The sequence below is a fragment of the Micrasema longulum genome, unplaced genomic scaffold (assembly GCF_059751315.1).
Source record: "Micrasema longulum isolate JH-2025_06_02 unplaced genomic scaffold, ASM5975131v1 h1tg000067l, whole genome shotgun sequence".
Taxonomy (NCBI): Eukaryota; Metazoa; Arthropoda; class Insecta; order Trichoptera; family Brachycentridae; genus Micrasema; species Micrasema longulum.
This window is the reverse complement of record NW_028277274.1, coordinates 262,304-277,396: the sequence shown is the minus strand read 5'-3', so window position 1 is coordinate 277,396 and position 15,093 is coordinate 262,304. Positions and strand designations below refer to the sequence as shown.

Below are 15,093 nucleotides of genomic sequence, written 5' to 3'. Positions count from 1 at the left end.
TATTATAATCGTATTATATTTTGTTTTTTCAATTTTTCAGTTTTCCAATATTTCTATAAAATAACTTACGCACTAATATATACTTAAATATGCAAACCATACCTATTAATTTAGTTTTATTTTTAAGTTCAATTCATAGTATTTAAAAAATATCTAAGTAGAGAACAATAAATAGCTTATAAAATTGCTACATAAGATGTAAATATTTTCTGTAATGCTGTTGTTTTCTTATAATAAAATATTTTTTATTTATAAAAATAACCCTAAATACCGCGACGCTCAGCATTGGAGAAAAGGAGTTATTATATTTATAGTTAGATGAAAAGAGACGAAGAGAATATTTATTTTTACTTTTTTTCCTTTAAATTATTCATTGACAATTCTTGATGGAATTCCATTGTAATGATGTAATAACTTATATTTCCATATAAGTTATTAATTTAAAAAATACTTGGTACACTTCCACTTATTTATTTTGACCAATTAGCGCTTTCACCCTGTAATGGGCATCTTCAGACTGGTGAATATTATACAGTGTAAGGGTAATTTATATTAAACTAAATATTATCTTAAGTGTAGGTACATTTAAAAATAAGTAAAAAATAATAAAAATAATAATAAAACCCGGCATAAAGGAGGCTGGGAAACACTGGTCCATGTGGTATGTGGTGTGACCCAACGTCAATAGCCTGTGTGCATCGTTTATTTGGGACTTTCTTGCTAACGTATATTTGGTCTTAGATATATGTATTTTAACATCTTTTTTTTTCTTGTAGATACTTTTTCTACTTAGAAATTTTGTCCAGTCCATTTTTTAACGTTGGTATCCAATTTTTCGTCACGTCGTGATAACAACTATATAATGGAAAGTGATTCACGATTTAGATTAAGTTTAGTGTCGGCATTGGTTCATTAATACAAGACTGATAGCCTTATAAGGGCCCAACTAACAACATGGTCGCCAGCGATTTAAATACTTTATCGGTTATGTAACGTGGAACCCTTTCTATTTCATATATTTATCGTGTGATTTTCTTACTGTTTTCTATAAAGATACTTTTTTTTAAATTTTTCATTAATAAATTTCATAAAAGGTACATGTTTTTTTAAAATTCTATACATATCTACTATTACACATCTAGTAAATGTTATCACTGTAACTCTCCAAAAAAGATACTAACTCTTGTGCTTGGAGAGTCACTTACACTGTTGTAGTTATTTATTGTTTATTATAAGAGTTTATATAATTTTAAATACGAGTACATGAGAAAAAAAAACATAGGATGTATAAAGAAAAAACATAAAACAATAATACATTCATACTAACTAAAATTTAATGTAGTTTTTACACGTGTTCAAAAAATTTCTTTAGATTTACTTTAAATTTATTTATTTATTTTATAAATTTATTGCAAAAAAATATTATTCATACTTAATAATATAACAGGGAATTTATATAAAACTAATTAATGTAAAATGAAAACGGAGTATTCTCTGTTTATAAAAGTCTCCATCTAGCATGGCTCAGCCTGTTCTAAGATGGAGATTTTTTATCTTTAGAGCAAGTAGTCCCCATACTAATATATTATTTTAAATAGTTTTTAGTTCATCGGGAAGATGGATATAATTTTTTCGAAGTCAAGGCTATTTTGACCATGACTTGTGTGGAATTTTAATATTGTGTTGGTATCTGAGTGACTTATTTATCTCAAATTCTTTTATTTTTTCTTTTTTATATATTTGTATAGTAAAATTTATTTTATAAAGAGTGTCTACTGTCTATTAAAATGTATTTTTTACTTTTTGACAAAGAAGTAACAGAACGGACGCAGCAAATTCCATTTATGAATGTGATCAAGCGGAGGCACGGCCGGCTGGGCCATATAGCCTCTTGAGAGCTTTAACCACGCTCGTCTGCTTGATCAGGTTCTCGATGTCCCGGACGTCCATTGCTGACAGAATGTAAATGTTCATGTCATAACTACGGAACGGGAACCTGACTTGGGAGGATGCATGGAAGTTGTTTTTTTTTTGCCCAGAGGCTACAATCAGAAAGCTATCATAAAATGAAAATGGTGAAGGTGTTTCAAATATCAGTAATATTATATCTTAAAATTTCAACGAATTTTATTTAGTAACATTGTTTAAAAAATGCTTGAACACGTTGAATGTTATTATATTATTAATTTATTGTTTATTAGCCGTTGGTTCGTACCTACTTAGTTTAATTTGTATTGTTTTGTAAATCGTTTATTTTTCCATAAAAAATGTCTGCCTTAAAACAGGTATCACCTAGTCATGCAGACGGTATGTATTCCAGAAAAATCTATTACATTGAAATTATATTAGAAAAAAAAACGTATTAATCTGTCTTGTACCAAAATAAACATGACTATAATTAACTAATGCTAGTAAATATTGATATAAAACCACTTACCGACTTTTTGTGTCTACCGATTTCGAGACGTACGTACCCTTTCTCTTCGTACACCAACATGCAAATACTAAAATACACGTTCACCTTTACCATCACGATAGTATACAGTTTTTTTTTAAATACATAAATTACATGCAGCCACCAAGGGGATGCAAACCACACCATATTCAAACATGCACTAAAATTAGGTTAATAATATTTAGTGGTATGTTGGAGAATAGTGGGGAGGGGGTTTGGGAAGGGGAGGGGCTTGAAGGTTGACATGACATAAACTATAGAAACATGAATAATATTACTATTATTTTATATTCAACTGTAACCATCTCTCTCCCTCTTTCATTCCCACTTAGTCCATTTTTTCCCCTTTCTTCCTTAATGTAACTGTACTGTACTGTTATTATATTTAACGGTACTGTTATTATATTTCTGAGTTTGGACCATTGAGTAACTGTATTATATCAATGGTTTCTTCTTTATTTATGTAACTTTTTTTCTCTCTACTTATTACTATGTAATATAATGCTTTTTATGTCTATCACCCCATGTAATGTATATTGTCTTTGTAAATGTCTATTGGACGTATATGTAAGTAAATAAATAACTCAAAGGCATTGGGGATTATACCCTCGAGGGATTTTTATCATTATACTTGGATAAAGATATCTCATTAGAGACGTGTAATTATTTGTCGAGGGAATATTCAAGTCTCAGCATAAGCCCTGTAATTCTTAAACATGGAACAGTATTTTTAGATGAAACCGATCACTGGTTACTCAAAAATTGTGGATTTAAGTATCACCGGTCCATTATTTCTATTATATTATATATATTACTCAAACACTGTTCAATTATTTTTTTAAAAATAAGGTTTTTGATATAAAATTGCTATATAAAAAGAATTGTTTGCTTTAAATACATAAAGATAAAATTAATAGTAGTATTTCTAGGTCACAAAACGTAAGTGCGCAACCTAGAACAGGTGGTAATATCTTAATTTCTAAATTAAAATTAACTACTGCACAACATCATTATACTTACAGAGGAATATTTTTCTTTAATGAAATGAACAACGATAATAAAAAGTATAGTCAGAAATACAATATATTTAAGAAAGAAGTGAAAAGTTACATCTATAATTCTTCTTTATGTAACACTGATTAAAAACATCGTTTATATATTTTTTGTAATTTATATATGTTATCCTAAAAATATTATTAATTAAAATAAAATAAACTATTTTAAGACGTCATTCCCCATTTTGTACACAAGAATTGTTTATTTCTTTTACGTAATGGGAAACGTTAATGTAAATATATGTATTTGATTAATGTAAAAAATTGGATTTAGTTGTAACATTGTATTTTTATTTGTTATTAAAAAAAAATTACAACAAACTTGCACTTAAAATTTTCACTTACCAACTTGATAATTATTTCCTTTACAATCTTCTTATGTGAATATTTTCTTCAGAGTAAATTAACCGCTAACCGCTAATCACCATTAAAAAATTTATAATTACCATCATACCGCGCTGAGTGGGAGATTAATGTGATATAATTTTCGGTGTAATGGATCAAATTATTTCATGTATTTATTAATTTAATATTTTAATCGTGCATAATAAATTTAAAAATAAAATATTATCCCCTTTTCAAGTACGGCTCTCCGTTCATTTTAGTATTGTAATAAATCTCATTTTACACTGAAAACTATAAATGTGACTACCTGGCTGAATTCCTCGGTAATTAACGAACGTACTTTAATTACCTATATTATGTTTTTGTCTCAAGGTTTCCAGAGATACGGCACGTACCTTCTAGTTAAATGTCGGACAATTTCCTGAGGTCTATAGGTCACGAGTTTTTTTGTTTATGCTTTTATTTGTGTTACTCTATGTCTTTACACTAAAGTGAACAAACGATATTGTTCTAGTTTTTGCAGTGCTGTCAAGATGTCAAGTTCAGTTACTAGTTTTTGGACCAGGGCCCGTATTACAATCGAAAGTCTTCAATTGTCTATAAAATAAACTTAAATTTTCTGTACGAAAATGTGTACATTTGTATAAAGGTTTGAGGCACCATCGTCGGAAACATGTAATTGAACATGTCTAAACATATATTTCCTTACCTTTTACTCCCTTTTAACGCCTCGGGAACATAATAATTGTTTTTTGACTCATTCATATATATACATATATATATTTGTTCATTAGTACGTTTGCATAGTGTTGTATTGTGGTGAAAAACTTTAATTTTACTAATTTTTTTGTGAATTATTTGTAAATATTATATTGTTTTTCCAAATAAATTAATAAACATATTTTATAATAACATTATTTTTTTATGAAGAAAATTATATTTTACTTTATAGGCAACGTTGACTTCTCATTGTAAACAGGGCCCATATTTTCATAGTTGATCGGGGCCCGATTTTACAAACAATATCAAACTTTTTTTTATGCAGTAGATTAAAAAGCTCTTTGACTACTATAAATAAACTAATTTGGAAGTCTTTCTTTTCGTTATAAAACGTCCTTGTTTTTAAACACTCCTTTTTATTTTTTCTACCCCACCGGTTTCAAATCTTAACGAGCTTTTTTATCAAGGTATTCTTAACAAACGAATCTTATCCTATTTTATTTTAACAGTGATTATAAATATTATTGAATAAACATACATCGAAACATATGAAGCTAATAAGTCAAGTATTTTTGTCATGCTGCTCTTGTTAAGATGCGAATTGTTAAGTGAGATAAATACGGTTTTAAAGATCGTATCCATCACAAAAATAAGATTAATTTGTTAAGTATTCCTTGATAAAGAAGCTTGTGTAACTTTGAAACCGATTGGTAGAAAAAATAAGATTATACGAATAACCACTAAGTTAGTGCTTCAAACATAAATTTAATATCTGTAAATTGTTTTGTTTTGTTATTTTAAATGCTAAGCTAATCATAATTGACCAATATTACCAGTTAGTGGGTGAAATCCGAAAATATCGTTAAGCCTGACATAAAAAAACTCTTTATCACCCTTAGGGATTTTACAAATATTTTAAATAAAAAAAATACAGCAAGACGTTAGCATTATATTAAAAAAATATAATAAGTTTTATATAAAAAAATAAAAACAAATACAAAAGAAAGTCAGTGTCCTATTTTTCGCACATCCGTCGTTGTTCTACGATCCCAACGAATTGTTAATGCAACAATGTTTTGAGTATGTCCAAATGCTTGCAAACTGCCTGGATTTTCTCATATTTAAATTTATATTTAAATTTTTGCAATGAAGAGATAAAACATTTTTAAAAATGGATTATGGTAGTCTAGGCATTTAAAGGGCTTCTGACCTGTCATTGGCTGGTTTAGGTGGTCACTTTACACACTGTGTAACATTTGCCATTCTGCCTATGCTTAAACATCCTCATTTTCTCAACTCTTTCATCTGTTGACTTTTATTTCAGCTCTTTTACTTCACAATTAATCCTTTCAGACCTGAATTAATTTCTGTGGATAAAACAAATATTTTGCACTTTAAATGTACTAAAGAAATTATTTGGATTTTCTTGGTATTTTTTAATTGTTTTTATCTTTTATACTTTAGAAATAATTTGATGTTCATTTTTGATAATATTCGATCTTAAACTGACAATTGATACACAAAATTAATGAAAAATTTATCATTATCTAACAATATATGTTTATTCAAACAAATTAGTTAAATTTCAGTAAAATGTATTTAAAACTTGACCTAAATATCATTGACAAGGACGACGGGAATTCGCTCGAAAACAAACAAAATAGCCAGAAGCCAGTTGTCAAATTAAAAAGCGAACTTTTCTCTTTAGCGTCTACTTCTACAACAGACAGAAAAAATATTTACGAGCTTAGAGATACCAGCAATCAAATAATTAACTTTTTTCGATTTTGGTAGGTTTTGGATTTCAAAAATCTAAAATTTCGAGTGTATTTGAATGAACACCAGGCCCGAAAGGCTCAACTCGTATTTTTAGTGCTCAAGCAAAGATATATGGATCGCCTTCTTCTTATTTACCTTTATAACATTCGCAAATATTTAAAAATTGTAATATAACATATCAATTCAAGATCCTTAAGCTTTACGAATCGCTGATCATCCGACGGCTATTAAATAAGACACTTAAATACTCCCATAAAAATTACACCCTTCACAAACTTTTATTGGCATACTATATCACACGGACACTTTGAATTTTGTTTTCAAGGGCCTTAACCTTTTAGTTAGCACAATTTTTTTATTCTTTCAGTTTTGATAAGATCCGTACCTACGAGCAGAATATTTCTCTGGCAACGTAATAACGAACTAATTTATGAGAGATAAAAGTGTAACCTGTTCTTAGATTACTGAAATATAGGAGGAAATTTGTCAGTGTTTGTATATAATTTTAATTTTCTATTCGAAAAGTCGTTAGAAAATTAAAATTATGTAAGTCGTTAGAAATGTTAGTCGGCTTCGTGGTGTAATGGTCAGAGCGTTTGCCTATCATGCAAGAGGTCTCGGGTTGGATTCCCGGCATGGTTGATATGAAATGTTTATTAAAAAGGGTGTTTTTACACTATAATATTGTATAGTCCCTGGACTGGTACCTGAAGCGCACGCTGATCATCTTACCTTAATGTTACAAAACGCTCACGATTCGCTGCAATTGGTGTACCAATACAGTTCCCTATGCACCATTGGGTGCGGAAAGGGAATGATGATACGAAAATTTGAAGGTTTTTTTTTTTAATTCATTGATTTAAATCTAAATAAATTTAGATATGAATAACCCCCTAGCAAGGAAATCCAGCCAGTCTGCAAACATTTGGACATGCTCAAAGCATTGTTTTCATAGAGTTATTTGAAGTAGTGGGACAACTTATACAACTGACTCCATTTTACGTTAATAATTGCAAATGGTTGCTTTTTTAATAAAATATAAAATTTATATTTGAAGCACTAACTTTGTGGTTATTCATTATAATAAAATAAATAAAAAAACTTTGTTTTTAACCACAATTTTGTTTTTTAGTTACGTTTTTTTTAGTTAGTTAATTTAATTAGTTACGTAAACCTTGACGAAGAAGCTTGTTGGCATTGAAACCGGTCGATGGAAAAAAAAATAGTTGTTGTCTTTTTGTTCACTTTTATTCTTATGACAGTTTTTTTTCCTTTTCAATCAACTAATTTTTAGTTCAATTCATCATCATCATCAGCCGTCTCTTGTCCAATGTTGAACATAGGCCTCCCCCTTTAGTCTCCATATTTCCCTATCCTGAGCCAACCGCATCCAACCACTTCCTGCTACTCGTCTTATGTCATCAGACCACCTTGTCGGAGGCCTGCCGACACTTCTTCTACCCGTTCTGGGTCGCCATTCCAGGACTTTTTTGGTCCATCTAGAGTCTGTGATTCTGACCAGCCTAGCTCCATTTCTGGTTGGCGGCCCTATGGACCACATCGGTAATCTTTGTTCTCGCTCTACTCCATGTATTGGTTTTTCTGTCTCTCAACGAAATACCCAGCATTCTCCTTTCCATGGCTCTCTGTGTATGTAATTTGTGTTTTTTTCGTGAACACAAAAGTTTCACAGCCATATGTCAGTACAGGGAGAACACAAGCATCAAAAAGTTTCTTCTTTAAATAAATTATTTAGTTCACTTATTTGTAGGTAAAACCAGATACACCATTAAAAAAGATTGTTGAAAAAAAATATATATATATCAAAATATTGTTGTATTTTTTTATAAAAATTTGTCATTTTATATCCCCTTTTTAGCATTTTGATAGAAACGTAATAACAATTCAATTTAGCAATCGATTTTGACGGAAACGTAATAGTTATTAAACTGAAGCAACCTGTTTTGACGGAAATGTAAAAAAATATATAATTTAGCTTTTTTATCTTCCTTTTTTTGCAAGCGGCGCATTCGATGAGACAAATATCCCATATTTACATCCATACGAAAAAAATTAAGCGTGAATGAAATTGACGTTTACGTAGGTAATACACAAAAATATAATGATTATTTCAAAATGTATATTCATAACGTAATAACACAGTTAGAGAATATTCTTGAAACATTTAATTGAAAATTTAATTCTAATTGAAAATTCTATACACATACCTCGATAAATATTTTATCGTGTTTTAGATACATATACCTACAGTTCGCACCAACTATGCACAGAACTCTCCTCTGATTCGCTTGGCGCGTAATTATAATGTATTTTTCAATATTTATTTATTATGGATAACTTATATAGCGCCATTTTCGTAATAAAGTACCTCAAGGGCGCTTTACATGGTGATTCTATTGTTAAGTCAATTCAATTGAAGCTTTTAAATTTGTAATTCAATTAAAATAATTAATAATAACATAGACATATTTAACTGCAGTAGACTCACTTTTAAAACAAGAATAAAAAACTATTATATGAAATAAATTATGTTTCTTTATGAAAAAAATAATATTTTTACATTATAAATTTAAGATGTTTCTATTCACTCATATTAAACACACACTCACCCTGTCCATAAACCCACCCTCACATCCATATACACTCACACACATATTCACATACCTACCAAAACCACACTTCACTCACTTACACACGCATCCTCACACAAAAAACTCGCACACATGCACTTCTATGAATTAATATCTAACTGAACTGGATTTTCATAATTGTATTTATGTGAAAAACTGATGCGGCTTTATTTTATGTTTTTTTACAATGTTGTGTATATTTTTTTGTGTTGCTGTTGTTTTTCTGAATAAACTAAATGAACTCTGCTATCTCTTTCCTCTTCGACTGTCTTCTTTGTTCCCGCGCCGGACGCGTGGGTCCCAGGTTTCAGGTTCGACCTCCATCGATCATGAGGGCTTTTTGCCAGGATCGCATTCCCGCAGGCGCCTGTTAACTGACTAACTGACACCTCTGCCGCAGGTGGTGGCGTCTGCGCCTGTCTTCAGACAAAAAATAGGGTGGACATAAAACAGTGCACAGAAATAAAATCTGGAACCTTGGGAAGTAACAGGAATTCAACAGAAAAAAACGAAAAAAACGAGTGGCGTATCACGGTTTTTGATATTTTGCAATTTTCACGTTTTTGTTACATAACTAAGAATATTTACGATTCGAATGTTGATGGATGCAGAAATAGAGGAAGACCGAAAAAGACATGGCATGACCAAATCCAACAAATACTTAAAGATGGACATGTCAAAAGTCGGAATAATCGGCGCGCGTGCATGAGAAGATGTATGAATGTAGAGGAAGCGAGATCTGTATGCAAAGATAGAGTGTTGTGGCGTTCTATCCTCTCTGCCTACCCTTACGGGGAAACGGCGTGATGGTTTGTTTGTTTGTTTTGTTACATAACTGTTTATTGTAGGTGTACATGTGTTTTTATTTTATGATTTTACTTTTTGTTTGTGTAAATTTGTATTTTTTTAACTATTTAATTATGTAGGTATTACTCATATATCTGTGCCTTAGAGGATTCCTCTTTTTTTCGTTTTGAAGTTAAATGTGGAAATTATCACAATAATTTGTTTTATACGTGGATAAAACACCGAAGTCCATTTTCGTCATAAATATGTATTTTTAAGTTGAAATAAAAATCTGAAGTCCACTTTGTTTTAGTGCAAAAACCATCAGTAGTCCCAGATATGCTATTTTAATATGTACTTTTATTTTTTTCAAATCATTGTTTTACATTGAACGTTCTTTATAGGTAGAAATTATCTTATTTGGTTCAAAAGTTACGGTGTTTTGGAAATCGCAATATCACGAAGTCTTGTTTCATGAACATTTCGTTCAATAGTTCACTATCTCATATCTTCAGATAGCACAAAAATGGATCATGAAGATCATTCTCAAAAAACTCTTGCGGTATCCAACGGAAGACCTATTCGCTAAGTTAAATATATTGGGTGTAAGACAATTGTTTGTGAGGTACCAACTACTTAAATTTTATGATAAATTAAGTGAGGTCAAAAGAACCCAACAAAATACACTCGTTCAGCAACACAAATTAACTGTATTGTCCCATTTGTATCAACCGCCTTTGGTAAAAGGCAATATTGTGTAATATCTCTAAAAATATTTAATGATTTATTGCCAAATATAAAAGACTCAAAATGTAAAACAAATTTAAAATAAAATAACTGCACATATAAATAATGTAGCTAGAGATTTTTTTTAAAAATATACGTAGATCAATAAACGTAGTACATTATATAATTGGTACACATATTATTCATATTTTTATGTATTTCATTACTTTATATTTGTTTTTTATTATATGTTACACTAAATTATTTATGTGTAAGTAACATATATATTCTTGGCACATTTATATACTTTATATTTGTATAATAACGATTATCAATTTCTTACATTTGATTAGCTCGGAATTTATAAATAAGTAGTTTTAGTTTTTTTTGTTATTGTTTTAAAAGTATAAAACTACTTATTTATTTATTTTACAGAAACAAACAGCCGTCAATGATATAATAACATAAAAAAGATACGGTTTTTAAACCGTTTTTTTTTTTGTCTTTAGACAGACCAGCGAAGTTTCTAAATAAAAATCATACAAATTAAATTGTGGTACAACAAAAGGGTGTGTTTATGTGTAATTGTATGAGAGTAAGTGTATAGGTGTGTTTGTGTGTATGTGGGAGTAAGTGTGAGCATCATTAAATAGCAAGTGGGATCGTATCGCAGCCAGAAAGAATCAGTCTTAGTTTATTTTTAAATAAATTAAGGGGTGAGTTAAATATATCAATAGATGCTAAAAATATATTACAGTTATAGCAAGGACGATAGAGAAAAGAGTGTTGTGCATAGTTAGTGCTACAGACTGGCAGATGGAATAAATACTTATTTCTTGTCACGCGAAACACATTAAGATTAATTTTGAAGAGTCTACTTTATTATTTAATAATTTATATATTTAGATATAGTTCGTCTATTTTCATAGGTAAAAAATCCTTAAATAATCCGTAAAATATGCTTTAAAAGATAAAAAATCTCCATCTTAGAACAGGCTGAGCCATGTTAGATAGAGACTATCCTAAACAGAGAACACTCCCTTTTTATTTTCTATTCACTAGTTTTATATAGATTCTCTGTTACTAAATATGTATACTTATTTTATGCAATAAATTTATAAAATATACAAATAAATAATAAGGCGTGGGTCGGCAACCTTTAGTTCCAAGAAGGCCAAATATTTCAGATCGGGGATCTTTGCGGGCCGCAATTGGGCCATATGATATAACATTTGTGTACGAATTTTGTTGTTTTAAAAATAAAACGCTCGTTATATATTTTTTCGACATTTAATGTGGTTAATAAAATCAATGACATTTTTATTACTGAATCTGAATTGTCTAATCTGAATCTAATAACCAAGAACAGTGTTTAATTTTTCGGTAACTTAGAATTGAAAAAGTTTTCTCACAAATCTTTTTACTATCAAACTTGCTAATTTATTTGCTTAGCAATCCTTTTTAGATCCTTGTAGTTTTCAGAAAGTAAACTTCTTTAAAAATACCAGGAATTCGTTATCGATATTCACTACGAAGAGGTTTCCGAAAATCTCAATTTTACATGAGATCTTTTTGGAATCACCAAAACGTTTTCTAATTTAGTTTAAAGTCAGTCACTTATATCCGCGGGTCTTTGGTTGCCGAACGCTGCTTTAAGGTACAGAATTATGCATCAAGTTAGTAAAAGAGCGATGTAGAGCTTTCCAACAATTAATAGTGTAACTTTTTTCAAATAAATATTTTCGTTCTTTTCATTTATCCAAATATTTAATTTTAAGGGGCACTTTCAAAGAGTTGTAAATAACTCACTATTAGAAAATGGGAATCAAGTTGAGGTAGAGTGGGATTCGAACCACTGACCTTTGATTCGTGAGTTCGAGACACTACTAGCCACAGGACCACAAATGGTTGGTTTTATTTATTTAACATTTTGTACATAATGTTATTTGTACATTGGCGGGCTTATTGCCAAATGGAAATTTCTTCCAACCAACCAATAAAATAAAAGTTTTATTTTTATAATTCAAGTTACAGAACATATTCAATTGAAAAAAAGATTAAAAGCTAAAGATATATTAAAATAGAAAAAACTTAATAAATTACCTTAAATCAAAACTATTACTCAATGGAAAAAAGGAAAAAAAGAGGAAAAAGGAAAGGAGGAAAGATTAAGGAAGAGAAAGGAGATGTTTCTTCAGACGTGATTTAAACAGAGATAATGTAGTAACATCTTTGATGGTGGATGGAAGATGATTCCACAGTCGAGCCGTATGAACACTATATGAGTTAGAGAAGAAAGAGGAATTGTGGATGGGTATTAAGAGAGTGCCTTGAGAGTTAGAACGAAGAGGTAAACCATGAACTGATAAGCGTTGAAATTTTTCACGCAGGTATATAGGAGCGTTAGGACCATGGTTTTACGCATTGTTAAAGATTTAATGATCAAAAATTTGTTTTTTTTATTTTTGTATCGTGTTATTTCGAAACCGTGTAAAACGTCGCCACAGTGTAATGGTCCTTAAAACGAATCCTTATTGTTAATTATTTCCGCTTTTAAATAATGCTCCATGGTCACCTGTTCCAGCGGACTTACTTTGTTGTGCTCATTTCTAAAAATAGCCCACGACTGAGGAAGATTGCATCGCCCTTTAATATGTCCTGACGCTTTCGTCCATTTCGATTTTGTTTCTTCAATTTCTCCTGTCTGTTACCTGTTACCTGTTACCTGCTACCCGTTGTTAAGCCAGTTCGGCGAACCCGTGATGCAACATGAAAATATTACAATTATTATTCATCGACATCGGCCCGCAACACACGACGCGCGGCCAGCAAATCGACATCTCTCATGTATATTATCGTAATCCACATAACGCGATTTTACAGGAGAAATATTCAAAAATATTTTTGTCCTGTATAAATCTAAATATAGACTGGTTTTTAGAAAAAAATTACATGCATTTTTATTTCGATATCTTTTTTCATATACACATAAAAAAAGTGTTTTTGTAAAAACGCACGTACGATATTATCCTTTAAAAACGACATTAAGTTAAATATAGTGGGAATCACATACGATACTATACTTCGTAAAAGACTGAAAGTAAAATATTGTATGAATGACATACAACATTTTACGATATTATATTTTAGAAACGACATTAAGTAAAATATTGTGGGAATCACATACGATACTATACTTCGTAAAAGACTTGAAGTAAAATATTGTATGAATGAGATACAACATTTTACGATATTATGCTTGAGAAACGACATTGAGTAAAATATAGTGGGAATGACATACGATACTATACTTCGTAAAAGACTTAAAGTAAAATATTGTATTAATGAAATACAACATTTTACATTTAACGATATTATACTTTAGAAACGACTTTGCGTAAAATATAGTGGGAATGACATACGATACTATACTTCGTAAAAGACTTAAAGTAAAATATTGTATGAATGACTTACAACATTTTACATTTTACGATATTATACTTGAGAAACGACATTGAGTAAAATATAGTGGGAATGACATACGATACTATACTTCGTAAAATACTTAAAGTAAAATATTGTATGAATGACATACAACATTTTACATTTTACGATATTATACTTTAGAAAATACATTAAGTAAAACATAGTGGGAATGACATACGTAAAATATATTTGTTGCATGTGTAATGACTACACAGCACCGTAACGCGCGGATGTTTTTAGGACAGCAAAGGAAAGGTTAAAGGCTTTTAGCTGTTGTATTTTGGTCCGGCGCCATTTGTCTTTCGTTTTCCGCCCCGCGGTGCGTGGACGTGTTTACGGCCTCCGGGAGAGATTTATCCGGAGCGCTCCTTTCATTTCTCCCGTCTCTCCTCTTTATGGGGGGATTTTTCACGGTTAATCGCCTTCAGGTGCTTAGGAACACTTTACTAAACACCTCCCGCGGAATGCGACTCTTATTATTATGTTTACGATGCAGTTTGGATTATTAGACCCGGTCAGGGCTGTCAGCATTCTGAAGTATCGGGGAAAAAAATAAAATCCCTTGTGACCTGATACATATTGCATTCTTCTTATCAGCCTGTTTCTCTCCACTGCTGTGACGAAAGAGAAATGGCGCCGGACCAAAATACGACGGCTAACAGCCTTTAAGGCACGACCAGAAATTTGCCACTTGATCCACTAGGTTTTATTATTATTTATGTATATGGCTTCAATACAAGTATGTTTTTTTAAGAGAGACGAAATTATAATTTTTCACACCTATTAAAGATTAATTTAATACTGTATCTCTTCCAATTTTTTTAATGTTTTTTTATATTTATTTATGCTTTATTAAGTTAGTTCATAACATCTTAAGAACTAATATAAACTTTTAATAATATTTCAAGTTTTTCTATTTCCTTTATTTCTTCAGGTAACTCATTGTACAGCTTCAATCCCTCGTACAATGAGTTTTGAGATTCTGTTTTTTTCCTCACTGGTAATCTTATCTTTTTTTACTCCTTGTTTCAAATGTATGACATTGTTGGTTAAATTTTATTATTGTTTTTATTTTATTCATCCCCTTAAT

General features: G+C 30.3%; 1 protein-coding gene across 1 annotated transcript in view; it reads left to right on the top strand.

Annotated features, from left to right (window-relative positions):
• Positions 1-15,093, top strand: part of Naa15-16 (N-alpha-acetyltransferase 15/16) — a 330,864-nt gene that overhangs the window by 258,297 nt on the left and 57,474 nt on the right. The window lies entirely within an intron of this gene.